This window comes from Drosophila montana, unplaced genomic scaffold, assembly GCF_035044405.1.
Source record: "Drosophila montana isolate Dmon_TW-CO22-7 unplaced genomic scaffold, ASM3504440v1 contig_1688_1, whole genome shotgun sequence".
In the NCBI taxonomy this organism is placed as follows: domain Eukaryota; kingdom Metazoa; phylum Arthropoda; class Insecta; order Diptera; family Drosophilidae; genus Drosophila; species Drosophila montana.
In genome coordinates, this window is record NW_026996617.1 from 545,863 (window position 1) to 560,931 (window position 15,069).

General features: G+C 44.9%; 1 protein-coding gene across 6 annotated transcripts in view; it reads left to right on the forward strand.

Moving 5' to 3' along the window:
* br (broad) overlaps positions 1 to 15,069 on the forward strand; it is a 120,471-nt gene that overhangs the window by 59,344 nt on the left and 46,058 nt on the right. For all 6 annotated transcript variants that reach the window (XM_064700284.1, XM_064700285.1, XM_064700286.1 and 3 more), the window contains exon 2: positions 1,461 to 1,738. The gene's annotated coding sequence lies outside the window, so the exon portion shown is untranslated. The remainder of the gene's footprint in view (positions 1 to 1,460; positions 1,739 to 15,069) is intronic.

Genomic DNA, 15,069 nt, shown 5'->3' on the forward strand with positions numbered 1-15,069 from the left:
AACGCCGCACGCAGAAAAAAAAATATAAAATAAAGCTAGTTGTTGCTTTTGCTGGGCGTCGGAGGGGCTGGGGGAGGGGGAGGGGAGGATGAAGGTGGCGAGAGGGCGGCTGCTGCGCTACGACTATGCCGCATGACATAGGCCGCAAAGCAGGGTGGAAGGTGGCAGCCGAAAGAAAGGGTAGCACGGGGCGGGCGGGCGGTCGGAGCGTACGAGCAGCGGGCGGGCAGCGTACGGGCAGCGGACGTGCAGCGGCAATGCCATGGAAATGAGTAATGAGTGTGTTTAGTTTCTCGTGTGTAGTTTAGCGGGTGATTTCGATGGCATCGCAGCCAGCAGCAGCAGCGGACAGCGGCGGCAATTATTGCGTTTCTTTTCCGCTCGCCAGATAAAATGCCGGCCACCGTCGCAGTCGCAGTCGCAGTCACCTTCACCGTCGCAGTCGCAGCGGCCCAATAGAAGCGACGGCTTCAAATCATAGCACAACATTTGGCGCACTCATTAGCGGATCCCGACGTCGCTGCTGACGCTTCCCTCTGTCTTCGCTCTATAAGTGTATGTGTGTGTGTGTGTGTGTGTGTACGTATGTAATGGCTTCAATTGTGTGCTAAATTTTCTATTTCATTGTCGCGCGTCCGTCGAACGACGCCGACTGCGCGCTGCCTCAGCCGAAGCCACAGCATCACCAGCAACAGCAGCAGCAGCAGTCGCCGCAGCAGCAGCAGCGCTTCGCGACGTCGTCTTGCGGCTTCGTGCGACGAAGTCTCTTGCTTCGTGTCGGCTTCGTGCTCTCGCTTAGTCCTTAAGCTGCGGGCAAAGCCGACAACGATAACAACAACAACAACGACGACGACGACGACGACGAACGCGACTCTTTAGCCGCTGTCGCTGCGCTGCCGCAACGCTGCTGCTGCTGCTGCTGCTGCGACGGCGGCGACGGCGGCTGCTGGTGCTGCCGGCTGGCTCGTCCTGTGGCGGCGGCTGCTTTGCCGTTACTTGGCTCACTTCAATTGAGTTGAGTTTTTAAAAATAACGTTAGTTGCTGTTTGTTGCTCGTTACGTGCGCGTGTTGCGACGCGCAACTGAAAACAACCAACAGTAAAAAGCCCAAAACCAAAATCAAATCAGAAACAGAAAACAGTAACAGACAAAATACACGAACAGCAAACAGGCAAAGGACATTCCCAATTGATCAGAAACAACAACAACAACAAATATTATTAAAAAAAATAATATATATAAAAATACAAAATAAGGAGAAATCCAATTTGTGCAAAGCGAACGTTTTTGTTTGTTTATCGCGAATAGTTGAAATTTTTTTTGAATGTGTTTGTTAATGCGAATTTGAAACAGTCGCCTGCGAGCAACAAATGCAATGAATGTGCAATATAATTATTTAAATTGAATAACAATCTAATTGAGTCCAAATAGTAAATCGAAGTTAATCCTGGTTTTCCTAGGAAGACAACGAATGCGCCTGGTCCAGTGATTGAAAACAACAACAAAACCCAAAACCCAAAACCCGCGAATTTCAACTAAACTCCAAATAGTCGCACACACACACAAGCGAAAGCGAAAGTGAGTGCAGCTCCAGCACCTAAGGCGACCAAGAGAACGAAGGTTACGGGAACGGAAACGGAAACGGGAACGGGAACAAGGAGAACAAGGAGAACAACGATAACAAAGTGCAATCCGCAACAGGAAACTGAAAGCGCCTTTCACCGGGGCACACAAACATGTAAGTCCTACATTAGGCTAGGATAGATCAGATCAGATCCCAAAATTGATCCCACATATGTATGATACGCATGTAAATGATAAGTATATATTCTTGACACGTTGCCCTCCTAATATTCACAGTGTTTTTAATGTAAGCCCGAAAGAAAGTTGGATCACGGTTTGAACCAGCACCCTGCCTTGAGGTTTAGTTCGAGAAGCCATTCTTTAACCCAGATTTCAATATAATATGCGTAAAAGTGGAACACACAAATATAGCACATATATCCTTTATCCCAAAATGATTTGCTGTGCATCTCATGTAAGCCCAAAAACAAATATCGCTGGTTCGGTTCTCGGTTCGAACCAGCACCCTGCCCTGTCGAGAAGCCATTCTTAAGCCCAGGTTTAAGTATAATATGCTTAAAAGTGGAATAGAAATATAAGATATATATCCTTGATCGGGCCCTGTTTTATTTGCTGTGCATCTCATGTAATGTTGTACGGTTTGAACCAGCACCCTCCCCTTAGGGTTCGGTTCGTGAGCCTAGTTTCTCACATTCTTTAATATCCGAGTCAATATAGCCATGTCCGATCGATCTCACAAACTATAACAACTAAAAACTAGAAACTTTCTTTCAATATATCCACCTATTTTCATATTTTCCATGACTGTGGATTTTGAAACTGGTTTTTCTTTTAGCATAACTCAAAAAAAATAAGAGCTAGATAGGCCAAACTTGGTATGCAGGTTTTCGTAATACATATAAGGACGGTATTTCGGGAAATTCCAACCGCATGTGTGGAAAAGTCGCGAAAAACTTTGGTATGAAAGTTTTCTAGCTAAGCTTATTGTGAGAATTTATATGATGCGTTCTTGGGTGGCAAAAGCGTGTTAAGGGTTTAATAAACGAAAGTTGATTCTTCAGTTTCAAGATTCCCACTAACATGGCCGGAAACCGTTGACTCCAACACTTGGTTCTTTATTCGATGCACCTAAAACATATTTTTGAACAAAAGTCGATTTCCATTGTCCACGGGCGTGTACTTAGTGGAAAGATAAAATTCTTAAAACAAAACCTTGGACGGGCAAGGCCGGGCAATACCCGCTAGTATATATATTTACAGATTTCACTTTTCTGAGTGCCTCCTCTTGAATAATCGCACAAAATCGCACGAAATATATTATTAAAGGTAGAACCTTACGCTTTAGTCTGCAAAATTGTAGTCCCTAAATTTCAAAAAGATCGGACTATAAAAGCCGAAGCCATATATTCATGAATACATTCGAGTACTTTTAATTGTTTCCTCTTGGCGAAAGCAATAAAAAATCTTACTACAGTCAAAATTCCCCCTTACGGACATCTCTATTAGGCGGACATGCCTCGTGGGCGGGATTTTGTTTTTTCAAACCTTTTTATTTTAATTGTTTTCAAACAGTTTAAATATATATTTTTTAATAACCGCGATTGAACAAAATTCAAAGCATAAGCTGGAAATTGATTATATGAGTTAAAGTTAAAGTAATTAACGGGACCAAGGACATAGATGCCATACTTAAGTTCATCTAAAGGTTCTTCAAATACGCTCGAATAGAAATTTATTAATATGTAGAAAGCAGAATAGACTTTTGGAAGAGAAACTATGTACCAGTTTAGCTGTGAACTGTGTTAAGTAATTTCTCCTCACTCTTTATAAAGAATCTGGTAGAATTTTAGTCAACTTGCTGTAGAGATCGTAGAGATAAACCATTCGCCAATACACTGAGCATGAACTGGATGACTCTGCCTTTCCTCTTTCTTCAACCTCTTCCGTTCTTGGAAGTTGGTCAAATACTGAGCTTACTTCCTCTTTCACCTGTCCAGCAGGAGTGTCGAAGGAGAAACTTTACTCAATTAATACATTTGGAACATTATAATTAAATTTCAAGGCGACACAAATTTGGCTCGATCGACCGTATCGGTAAAACTAATGCTCAATTGATTTTGCGTTATTTTACGTATTGTTCTATGCAAAACCTCATAAATATGTAATATGTATCTACAATTTTGATCTCTCTAATACCCTGATTCCATTACATTAACATTTATGTTACATTTACAAGCTTCACATTTTGCGATTCCATTAGCGAGTGTCAGTTTTCGGTAACATGTGAATGGCAAAAGTAGCGCTTCTTTGATGAGATTTACCTAAGCGACGCAAAGTATTCCTTCCTCCATTTAATGGACTTTTTGGCCATCTTCAAATATTATAAACTGTGCAATTAATAAAATTTAAAATTATAATTTTAAGTTAACGTCAGCTTTTTATGGCAATGATACTTTTATATTTTCCATAACTTCGATACGAAATTCGGGGACAACATTTCTTGTAAATGTAAAAAATGTGAAGAAACGTACAGGCAACATTTTACACATTAGCTGAAAATGTAAGAAATGTCGACAGTGGAATTAGGCTAACATTTTTTGTAAATGTGAAAAATGTGAAGAAACGTACAGGCAACATTTTACACATTAGCTGAAAATGTAAGAAATGTCGACAGTGGAATTAGGCTATAACATGTCTATCAATAAAAAGTTAATTTAGCAAGAAAATTAGTAATTGGGGAGGGGCACTCCTTAGGTTCCGTTCTACCAGCTTAATCAAAGATAATGAAAATGCCTAGAGGTCACAAAACGATTGCAATAGCCGAAGTTTGAGTAGATGAGCTAATCTTGAAGCCAGAACATCTGATAATAAGCAACAGTAGAGGGGGGAAGGGGGAAGGGGGAAGGGGACGATCGCAATTGTCGTGTCTCGCGCTTAGTCACGAGACAAATACTAGGTGCAACTGGGAGTGCAGAAGCAGCGGCAGAGGCAGAGGCAGAGGCAGGAGCGCAAGCGAATAGCGCGTAAAGTCGATGAACTTTGCCGAACGTTGAACGTTTTTGGGCTGTTGTTTTTTTTTGCATTCGCAAGATTATCAATGCGTGTGTGTGTGTGTGTGAGTGTCTACTGTAAACGACTACAACGAATGCATATCTAATGCCCAAACTGAGCGAGAGAGAGAGTGGGAGAGAGTGGGAGAGTCAGAGTCGAGAGCGTGAGCTGAAAGACATTACGTATACGCCGCATATTTAGCGGCGGCTTTTGTTATTTGCCTTTTTTGAGAGCCACAGCGCGGTCAATGGACGGCGCGCTTATTAGGCCTTCACAGGCGAACTGAGTGTGTGTGCATCTGTGTGTGTATGTGTGTGTGTGTGTGTGTGTGCGTCGGTGTCGGTAACCCAATGCAATCTACAACAATTAGAACAAACAGCAGCGGGTTCATTGCGATCGCATTGCGATCATTGTCATTGTTATTGTCATTGTCATTGTTATTGTTGTTGTTGTTGTTGAAGTTTTTTTAGCGAGGTCATGCAAAGGGTTAATGTTAATAGCAGCTCATCAGCCGATTAGCTGTCAAAAATAGGAAGGGAAACGCGAAGGCTATTTCAATTTTGAGCTTTTAGTTTTGTGTCGTTTCACGTATGTATATCTGGCATGAGCTGTATTTAAAAGAGAAATATATGTAAATAACGAAAAAAGTGTTGAGTGCAGCTCGAAATAGTGGCCAGATTTCATTCAAGCCGCGCTGGCGGCATCTCCCAAGACACAAAAGGTCAAAACAAGTGCCCGAAAAAAGCCATGGCAAACAGCGCAATAAAAAAAAAGCATAAAAAACTGTTTAAAGAAAAGAGCAGAAAAAATATGCGTATTCTGGAAAAAATTGGCAACACAAGTGCGAGACAAGCACAATTAAAAAATTAAATCGCCACGCATGAAAACAACATGACTGAAACGAAAAAAAACGAAAAAAAACACAAAAAAAAATTGAGTTCAGCAAACACAGACGACAGACATCACACAATAAGTACAAAGACGGGATAGCCTCAGTTGCATCAAAAAAAAAAGTATTATATAAATACAAAAAAACAGCGAAAATGGCACAAAAACAGTTGCAATTCGCAACTAGTTCCAGACAGGGTCACACTGAACGTGAGGTGACTAGAGGGAAGGGAGGGGTGGAAGCACAAAGCCAAATTCAAAACAATCGCAAAATGCATTTGCAATTCGCAACTAGTTTTTGGGGGGAGGGGGAGTAAAGTCAAATTCAATTTCAATTTATTTTAGGCCTCGAATTAGGTTAGGCTCTAAAGCCGCACACACACACACGCACACACATGTACAGTGCGCTGCGATGCGATAACCAATCCGCAATCGGCAATCGACATCAGCAGAAATTCAGAAACTGCAAATTGCGAGTGCATACACACACACAAATGCATTCAGTATATATATGTACATATGTGCATGTATATATATACATATATATATATTCGTACATATGTACACGAGCCGAAAACAGGGCCAAAGAATTTGGTGGGCTTTGTAAAATGCGAACAAAATGTGGGCTACAACTTTCAATTGGCGACGATTTCAACAACCTCAAAAAAAGAAATGAAAAAAAAAAACAGAATACGAACAGCGAAAAACGAAAGCCGAAAACGAAGCTGATAAACGCTTTGATATGCCCGTTGATCGTTGTATTCTATGTTTGTATATACACATGCATATATATGTACATATACATACATATGCCATGTCTCTTTCGCACACATACGCACGTCTTTGGCGTTTATGGGGCGCTGCTGCACACACACCAACACAGTGAAAGTCGTGCAGCGCTGCAAGTGCGCCGCTTTCTTGCTGTTGTTGTTGTTGTTGTTGTTGTAGCGACGAATCTGCAATGAACTCAATTCGCCGCAGAGCAAAGGCAAACATTTTTAGCTGCAACTGTTCCTCAACAACAACACACACATGCAAATAATTGTCAACAATGCACAACAAATTTGTGCCTGTGTGCGCGTGTGTGTGTGTGTGTTTGGTGTGTGTTTTGTTATTGTTGTATATTCAACATTGAGTGTTAACATTTTGCCCAATTTCTGGCAGGAAAAAATAAATTTAAGTACAAGAAAAAGGCCACAAAGCAGCAGCAAAGCATTTTCGTTTGTTCTCTCGCTTAATTTTATTTTTATTTCGCTTAAATTGTTGTTGGTTTGTTTTTTTTTTTTCTTTTTGCTTATGTCAAAAGAAAAACGGGGAGAGAAAAAAAAACCGCATGCGCTGGCGCTGCCCTGCGCAGCAAATTTTTGGCGACTGCGCTGCCGCGCTGCCGCGCTGCTGTAATGTGCGCCGGCGGCGACGGTCGACGGGCGATGGCGACTGCAGTGACGCGTCGCTGATCGTCGTGCTTCGGTTTCGGGCTGACGTTGACGTCGACGACGACGTTCGCGTCGCTGCACTCCAATGGCAAATCGCAAGCCCAAAAAATGAAGGAAATATGTGTGCGCGCGTGTGTGTGTGCTGTGTGTGTGTGTGTGGTGTGTGTGTGCGTGCCTGTAAAAAAGTTGTATTTAAAAAAAAAGAAAAAAAAAGAGCAAACACAGGCGGTATATATGCACACACACACAGACACACACACACACACAAAATGTCAGGGAATTCTCTGATTCAATTGGGCAGCACGCACACACACTCACACACACATACACGCACACGACGACGGCGGCGGCGGCAGCAGCAGCAGCAGCAGCAGGGGCACACACACACACACAGCACAATATGAGCACATTTAACTGCATTTTTTCGGAACTCAGTTGAGCTTTTTAATTCGATCGGTTCAGTTACTAAAGTTAGTTCAGCCAAAACGCACAATTTCAAATTCAAATCGAATTTCACTGTTAGCCGCTGGAAAAGTTCAGCCGCAGCAGCAGCAGCAGCAGCAGACGCAGCAGACGCATCAAACGCAGCAGCAGCAGCAACAATTGCGGATGCGAATGCGGATCAGTCATAGACAGACAGAGCGTAGATAGAGAACGTGCGTCAAGTGCAACAAGTGCAAGGATCAAAAGCTCAACAATTGCGCCTTTTCCTTTGTTTTGTTTTGTTTTGTTTTGCTTTTTTTTTAACGTTTATTAACAACAACAAAAACAAAAAAAAAAAACAATTTTCATAAATTTTTTTAAAAAGTGTGCAAATAAATCAAACAAAAAATCAAACTGATTAAACCGAGTCGTCCTCAAGCTTCAAGGACCTCGAGAACTGCTGACAAAGACAGCGTCAAGAATACGAATTTTTTCATATTGAATTTTGTGTAAAGTGTAAAGCAGAAGAAGAAGAAGAAGCTGCAGCTATTTCAAGTTCGCAAATGTCGCGCCATGTGAAAAAAATATAAATTAGTCGACTACAACAGGCCGCATTCGACGGCTACAGCTGCAGTTGCAACATCAGTTCCAGCTCCAGCTCCAACCCCAGCCCCAGCCCCAGCTTCAGCTACAGCTACGTCTACAGGTACGTCTTAATTCTATGCAGAGGTTGCCCGAAATTGGGCCCAAAGAGACAGGCAGAAGAAGGAGCAGAGAATGTGCTCGAAAGCTGCAATTGCAGTCGCATCGCAGCCCGTTCAAGGAAGTGCTGCATTGGCACGCACACACGCGCACAACTCTGCCCGTGTGTTCGTGTGTGTGTGTGTGTGTGTGTGTGTAGCTCTTTCGTACATTTGGCAGGCTGCTGGCTAGCCCTTTCCCCAACAGCCCGCCCGCATGCACAAGAGAAGGACATTTGACTCATGCAATGCGGGAGAGCAAGTTTGCCACTGAGAGAGCAAAAGAAAGAGCGAGAGAGAGAGAGAGAGAGCGGCGAAGCAACCGAGCAGGGCAAGCGCGCAATGCATCTGATCGCAGCCTACGTCTCGGCCCTCGGCCCTCTCAACGTCTCGTCTCAACTGAAGCGGGCACAACTTGAACTTCAGTTTCAGTTTCGACTCGCATTTGCGCTCTCTCAACTTTATGTTTTTTTTTTTTGCACTTTTTTGTTTTGTGCCAATTTTCTGCATCGAACTAAGCAGGCGCTGCTGCTGCTGTTGTGCGCGAGCGAGCGAGCACGCATGCGGTTGCCCTTCTCGTGCGCTCTTCGTCCCAGTTCCAGTGGCAGTTGCAGCAGTCCCACTCCCAGTCCCAGTCCCAGTCCCAGTAACAGTAACAGTCGCAGTAACAGTCGCAGTCTCAGCCGCCGTCGCAGTCGCCGCCTCAGCTGCAGTTCCACTTCCAGCGCTTGATCATTAGCACTTTGAGTCACCGTTGCCCTTCGCTGGCGACACAGGCGAATTTCGAGTGCCCATGTGTGTGTGTGTGCGAGTATATTAATGCATTGTGTGTGTGTGTGTGTTTGTGTGTATTTAGCATTTAGTAAGAGCAGCATTTCTCAAGCGCTTTGTAAGGCACACACATTTTGGCAAAGGGCGACAATGGACACAGCTCGTTGAGTCGCGGGGGGGAGGGGGGTTGGGGTAGTCGACATGCAGGAAGTCGTTTCCACACAGTAGCCCAACTACAGCAACAACAGCAACAACAACAAGAAGAACCGTTCGGCTGTCGCTCGTGCGTTCGTGTTGTTTTCGTGTCGTTCGTGTTGCTTTCGTGTTGCCTTTGTTGCCTTTTTCTGCTGCTGCTGTTGCTGCTGTTGCTGCTGCTGCGCGACGGAGGATCTTTTGCGCACTTGCGATCGGGGCGTCGGGGCTTTGGCTTGGACAATGCCTGCAGTTTAGTATTCAGCGTCGCAGCGAACAAACGTCGTGCGGCAGCTCGAAGCGCAGCAATATAAGAAGAAGAAGAAGAGCATTGCATTCAGTTTTGAGTTATATCCCGAGATTGAGGCCAGAACTTTGTTTATTTTTGTGCGTTTCGTTTGCGTTTTGTTTGCTACTGTTTTAATATTTTTTTTTTACCACACATATTGTTGTTTTTCTTTGTGTTTTATTTTGTTTATTTTGTTGTTGATCGCAATCTCAACAGTATTTTGTTTATCTTGTACACCGCCGCAACACACCTCAACTCAGGACTCAGCGTTACGAATCAAAAGTCAGTCAAATATCCATATACAAAAAACCGTTAAGCACCTCAGGCGACAAAACCAAACTCTGGACTCAGGACAAACCATTTGAATTTACCGTTAACAGGTAAGCGAGTGACAAGTGCCCAAAAACTAAGCTAAATGCCTGCACACACACACACACACATGCATGTATGTGTGTGTGTGCCCAGCAAATGATGCGGAACTTTCGCTTTTTCAATGCTAGCGGCAAATGCACTGGAAATAGAAATGGGATTATGCACGGGCAAAGGGTGGGGGAGGGGGGAGAGGGGGGTAATAGAGCATCAAGTCAAACGGTCGTCAGGGCAGCACACAGCCAAAACACGACACCGACAAATCCCGCCTGTCTACTATGTACATATGTATGTGTGCATGTGTGTTAGTCGGGGCGACCGAGACCCTGAACGCGCACTGCAGCCAACATAGACCGGTATAGACACACACACACACACACACACACACACTTGCATGTGTGGATGCATGCATAAAGGCATAAACGCACCCAGACGCGCGCAAATGCACAGGCACACACACACACACCGACACACTCACACTCACACACACACACTCGCACACTTTTGCGCAAAGGTGACGTAATGGCAACTACTCCACTAACACATTTTTCTACATTCCTGCACCACATGCCCGGCACCCGCCCGGCACCCAGCCCCGCCCCGCCCCTTCGTCCACCATTCGCCTATTCGCCAGAGCCAGCGGCGACGAAGTCGTGGAGATGGGAAAAACTGAATGAAAATTGCAGGCGAAGCATGCCTAGCATAAAGAGCGGGCCAGCGGGACATAGTTGAGCCAGACGCAACAGACAGACACACACACACACACACACACACACACAAGCATACGCACACGCACACAGACAGACAGCGAACGTGCTGTTGTTGTTGTTGTTGTTGTTGTTGTTGGGGCTGTCGCAGTCTGCTTGGAGGATGATTCTAGGCAAATGGCTGTCGCTGTGGCTGTGGCTGCTGCGTTGAGGGCACTAGAAAGTCTGCGTGTGTGTGTGTGTGTGTGTTGGTGTGTGTGTGAGAGTGTGTGCAAGTGCCCGACATTCAAGGTTGGCGGCGCACAACTTGTTTTCTTGTTATTGTTTTTGCTGTTGTTGCTGTTATTGTTATGGTTCTTTATATGTATGTGTGTGTGTGTGTGTGTGTGTGTGATTGCTGTAGCTTCAGTTACGACAAAGCAAAAGGCAAAAAGCAAAAGGCAAAAGCAATCACAAACGCAACGACAGCAGCAGCAAAAAATGAGGGGCAACAAAAAAAAAGAAAAATGGGAGAGAAAAAAATGTAACAGTAAAACTGAAGCCACAAGTCACAGCGGAAGCCTGCGTAAGGCTTCACTCGGCTCGCTCTCCTATCTCTCTTTCTCTCTTTCCCTTGCTGTGTTCATCTTCTCTGTCACTTTCTGCAGTCGCAGCGCTGCCAGCGAAATTGAGCTGTTATTTACAGTTAATCAAAATGACAGAAGTCGGTCGCTGCCATCATTCTTTTCGCATGTATGTGGGTGTGCGAGTGTGTGTGCGTGTGTGTGCGAGTGTGTGTAATTAGACGAGGCCCTTTGCAAAGCCGTCAACACTTCCGCTGGCCTTGAGAGACAATAAACAATAATAAACTATCAACTGGCTTCAATTGAAGGGCAGCAAAGGGGGCGAAGGATTGCGAAGACAGCCGGAGTAGGAAAGCAGGCCAGGGGAAGACCGAGACCGAGACCGAGACCGGAGTTGTCGGTATGGTATCTTTGCCACACACTGCAGACGATGAGTCAGCAATAGGTACACACACACACACACACAAAGTGTGCAGCCCATTCGTATGCATGCATATGAGAAGTTCTAGCAAATTCTACGCACTTGCAGAGCACACTCGCACACTCGCACACTCGCACACACACACACACGCACACGCCACATTGATGATGACGGCGATGACGCTGCCATTCAAACCGTTCCAAGGCCGCGTTCACGGGCCGGCGAGAATTGCAAAATGCAGCCAAACAGAAAAGATAGACAAGTGCGTGGGTCTGGATCTGCGTCTGTCTCTGTGTCTGTGTCTGCGTCTGTGTCTGAGACTACAGACTGCTGTCGACAGACGGTGGACGGGAAGGGGGAGGGGGAGGGGTCTGCATTTTGTCGCGGCTCTCGTTCTCGGAAACGGTTACTCCAAGGCCACATAATAATAAGCAACAGGGCGGACTGACAAACAGACCTCGCATAGGCCACACTAAATGCGGCTAAAGGCGTTGCCATAGTCGAGATAACGAAGCAAAAAGAAATATGAAAATATGAAGTAAATATAAAAAAATAACTGTACCCGATAAGTCAGCTCAGGCTCTGATACTCGTCGCCTTTTGTTCTGCACACTCACTCACTCCCCCTCCCCAACAACAACAACTCCAACTCCAACGAGAGCGAAAGCGAGACGCAAGTTGTTGCACTTTTTCCTTTTTTATCCCCCTCTCTCTGTTGCGTCTGATTGCTCTTTCTCTTATTACTATTCTTAGTCTGCTCAGTCAGTCAGTCAGTCAGTCAGTTGGTCATTGGTGTCATGTGCATAGCTCACGCTGTCTCCTTCTTGGTCTTCTTTCTTTTTTCGCCATTCCTGGCCTAGTCTCGTCTTGGTCTCAGTTTACAGTTTGCCCGGGCTGGCAACTCTGGAGCGCTCTCTCTCTCCTGCCCCCCCCCCCTCCTCTTTGCATGCATGTGCATGCCAGCCACATGGGTTGTAATATGAGCTGAGTCTTATTAGTAACGGTAAATGCAGGTTTCTCATTGACCATGTGGCGTATACGTAACACATGCGTTCCTTCACATTTGTTGTACAACGTACTAGAAAATGCGATTTTCAGACAGACTAACAGACAGACAGTGGGAACTTAAGAGGGACGAGCAGGAAGGCAAGTCAAGCAAGTCAGCAAATCAAATGATCATTGAACCCGTTCACGCTCAACAATGCATTGATCTCGCTCTCTCTCTCTCAGTGTCAATCAGAGGAGTAACGGCATTTGGTAGCCCCAAAAAAAAAAAAACAGACCAAACGCAAAGCCTCAGCCAAGAATAAGTCACATGGCAGTCAACCTGGGCATAAATACATTGTGTATATATAAATGTATATATGTAAGTACATACATATAGTATGCAAAAATATGTATTAGCTATAGCTTTAGCTATAACTATAGATATAGATATAGAGAGAGCGAGCGAGCGAGAGAGAAAGAACCGGTCAAAGTCATCCATTCCATTCTATTCCCCTTCCCATTCTCCCACACACACACACACACACACACGACGATCGTAGTCGCAGTCGCAGTCGCATTCGCTGCCGCTGCCGCTGAGCCCAGCCGAGCCGATTCATTTCCATTTCCCAGTGCCGAGTACGAGCGAGCGCATATTTTTGCTCAACACATTTTTATCTAATAACCTTGTGCAATGTTATTAAACCCAAAAAGTTTCTTAACCTCGCCGGCAGCAGAAGCGCAGCAGCAGCAGCAGCAACGGCAGCGCAGCTGCGTCGAGCAGCTTTTGATGAGAAATGCTAATACGCGCGTACGATCTGCGTTTGTGTTCAAGCATGAGCGCATGCATATATACACATATATTACACACACACACACACACACACGCAGGCAAACACTGAGCAAATAATCAACGACAACAACGCACAAAGCTTACGAAAAAAAAAATAGCGCGCTCACAAACACAAATGCAGCTGTGTGAATGCACACGAACCAGCGACAATTCGGTCGGTTGAAAGGGCAGTGGGCAAGGAGAGGGGGGGGGGGGAAAAGGGATGTAGACATGGCGAGGCAACTTGAGGCCTACTCTTAATGGGACTGCCCCTTGCCGCTCGCCTTGTATATGTATGTATATCTATGCACATGCGTGCATATATTTAATATGTACAAATATCAAAAGTGTATGTGTGTCAATTGAATACAATTCGTCTTGCGGCGAGTAGGAGTTTGCTTATTTGTGCACAAATACACATACATACATACGGACATACATACTATAGGATTCACGAATATGTAACACATATGTATGTATGTATGTACATACGGTTTCACCCAAATGGCGAACGCTTTGTAAATTGCAAGGCAAACAAGCAAATATAATGCGAGGCATGTAATACGAATTAAATTGTGCATAAGTAAGTATGTATGTATGTATGTACATGCATCCATAGACGCGTGCATACATGCATGCATACGTATGTATGTGCATATGTATGGCTCCGCACACAAACATGTATACTCAAGGACTGATGGGCAGAGCACGCGCGCGCGGCAAAGCGAACGCGAGCGCGAAAGAGAGAGAGAGAGAGAGCGCGCGCATGAGCGAGACCAATGCGCAGCTTACTTTTGTTTTAGCTTTTACTCTCGCCCTGTGGAGCACACACAACACACACAATCACAGAAGGGAGAGCGCAGTATGTGTTATTTTTTTTTCATTTTTTTTTTTTTTGGATAGCTGTTTTGCAAAGCACTGCGTTGTAGGCTTTTGTTCATGCAAGCAAATCGTGCATATGTATGTATGCGTATGCATACTCGCACACACAAACGCATGCACATACATATGTATATGTAATTATTTTAAAATTAAATGCATTTTTACACAGACGCGAAATTTCGCCAGCTTTGCATTACTTTTGAAAGTGCCTTCTTGCGTTTTAGGCCACACGGCGACTGTCCGTCCCAACTGCTGCGTCAGCAGTATAACACAGTCCTTCGATTGGCACACAAAAATACATATTGTACATAAATAATGCCAGAAATGGGATTTATACAACTTGTATGCTTGTGTGTGCGTGTATTGTTAACTCACCTCAATATGGCCAGTTATCTGGCAGCGCTCCATTTCTCATGTATGTATGTGTCTGCCAGATTCGCACGCTTGTGCAATTCGCAGTTCAATGCTCATTGGAGAAGCTGCTCCACACGGCGGGCCAATAACTGATTGTCGCAGTCGGTTATCAGGGGGTGGGGTGGGGGGGTTGGATCGCACGATAATGGGCCGCACTTTGTTTTTGTTACACTTTTCACATGCGCGCACGCAGCGCAAAGGGGTGGGGTGTGGGGTGCTGATGCTTGCCGAGACGAGCCGTTGAACGAGTACGCGCAACGTCACGAGAGTTCAAAGCCCTCGCGACTGCGACGACAGCTACCCAAAATTGCCGCGCACAAATCACTTCCCCTTTCCATATTTGATGCATGCATTCTGATACACTTACATGCATTTAACTTGGGCTAATCGGAGTGGGAGGGGTACAAAACTATTGACACTATTTAACGGAAAGGCGAACGACGAAACTAACGACAACCAAAGCCAAACGCGTCGCACTCTCAACTAAACAGCACTGGAAAATTTGCGACTCGATCTAGCTCTAG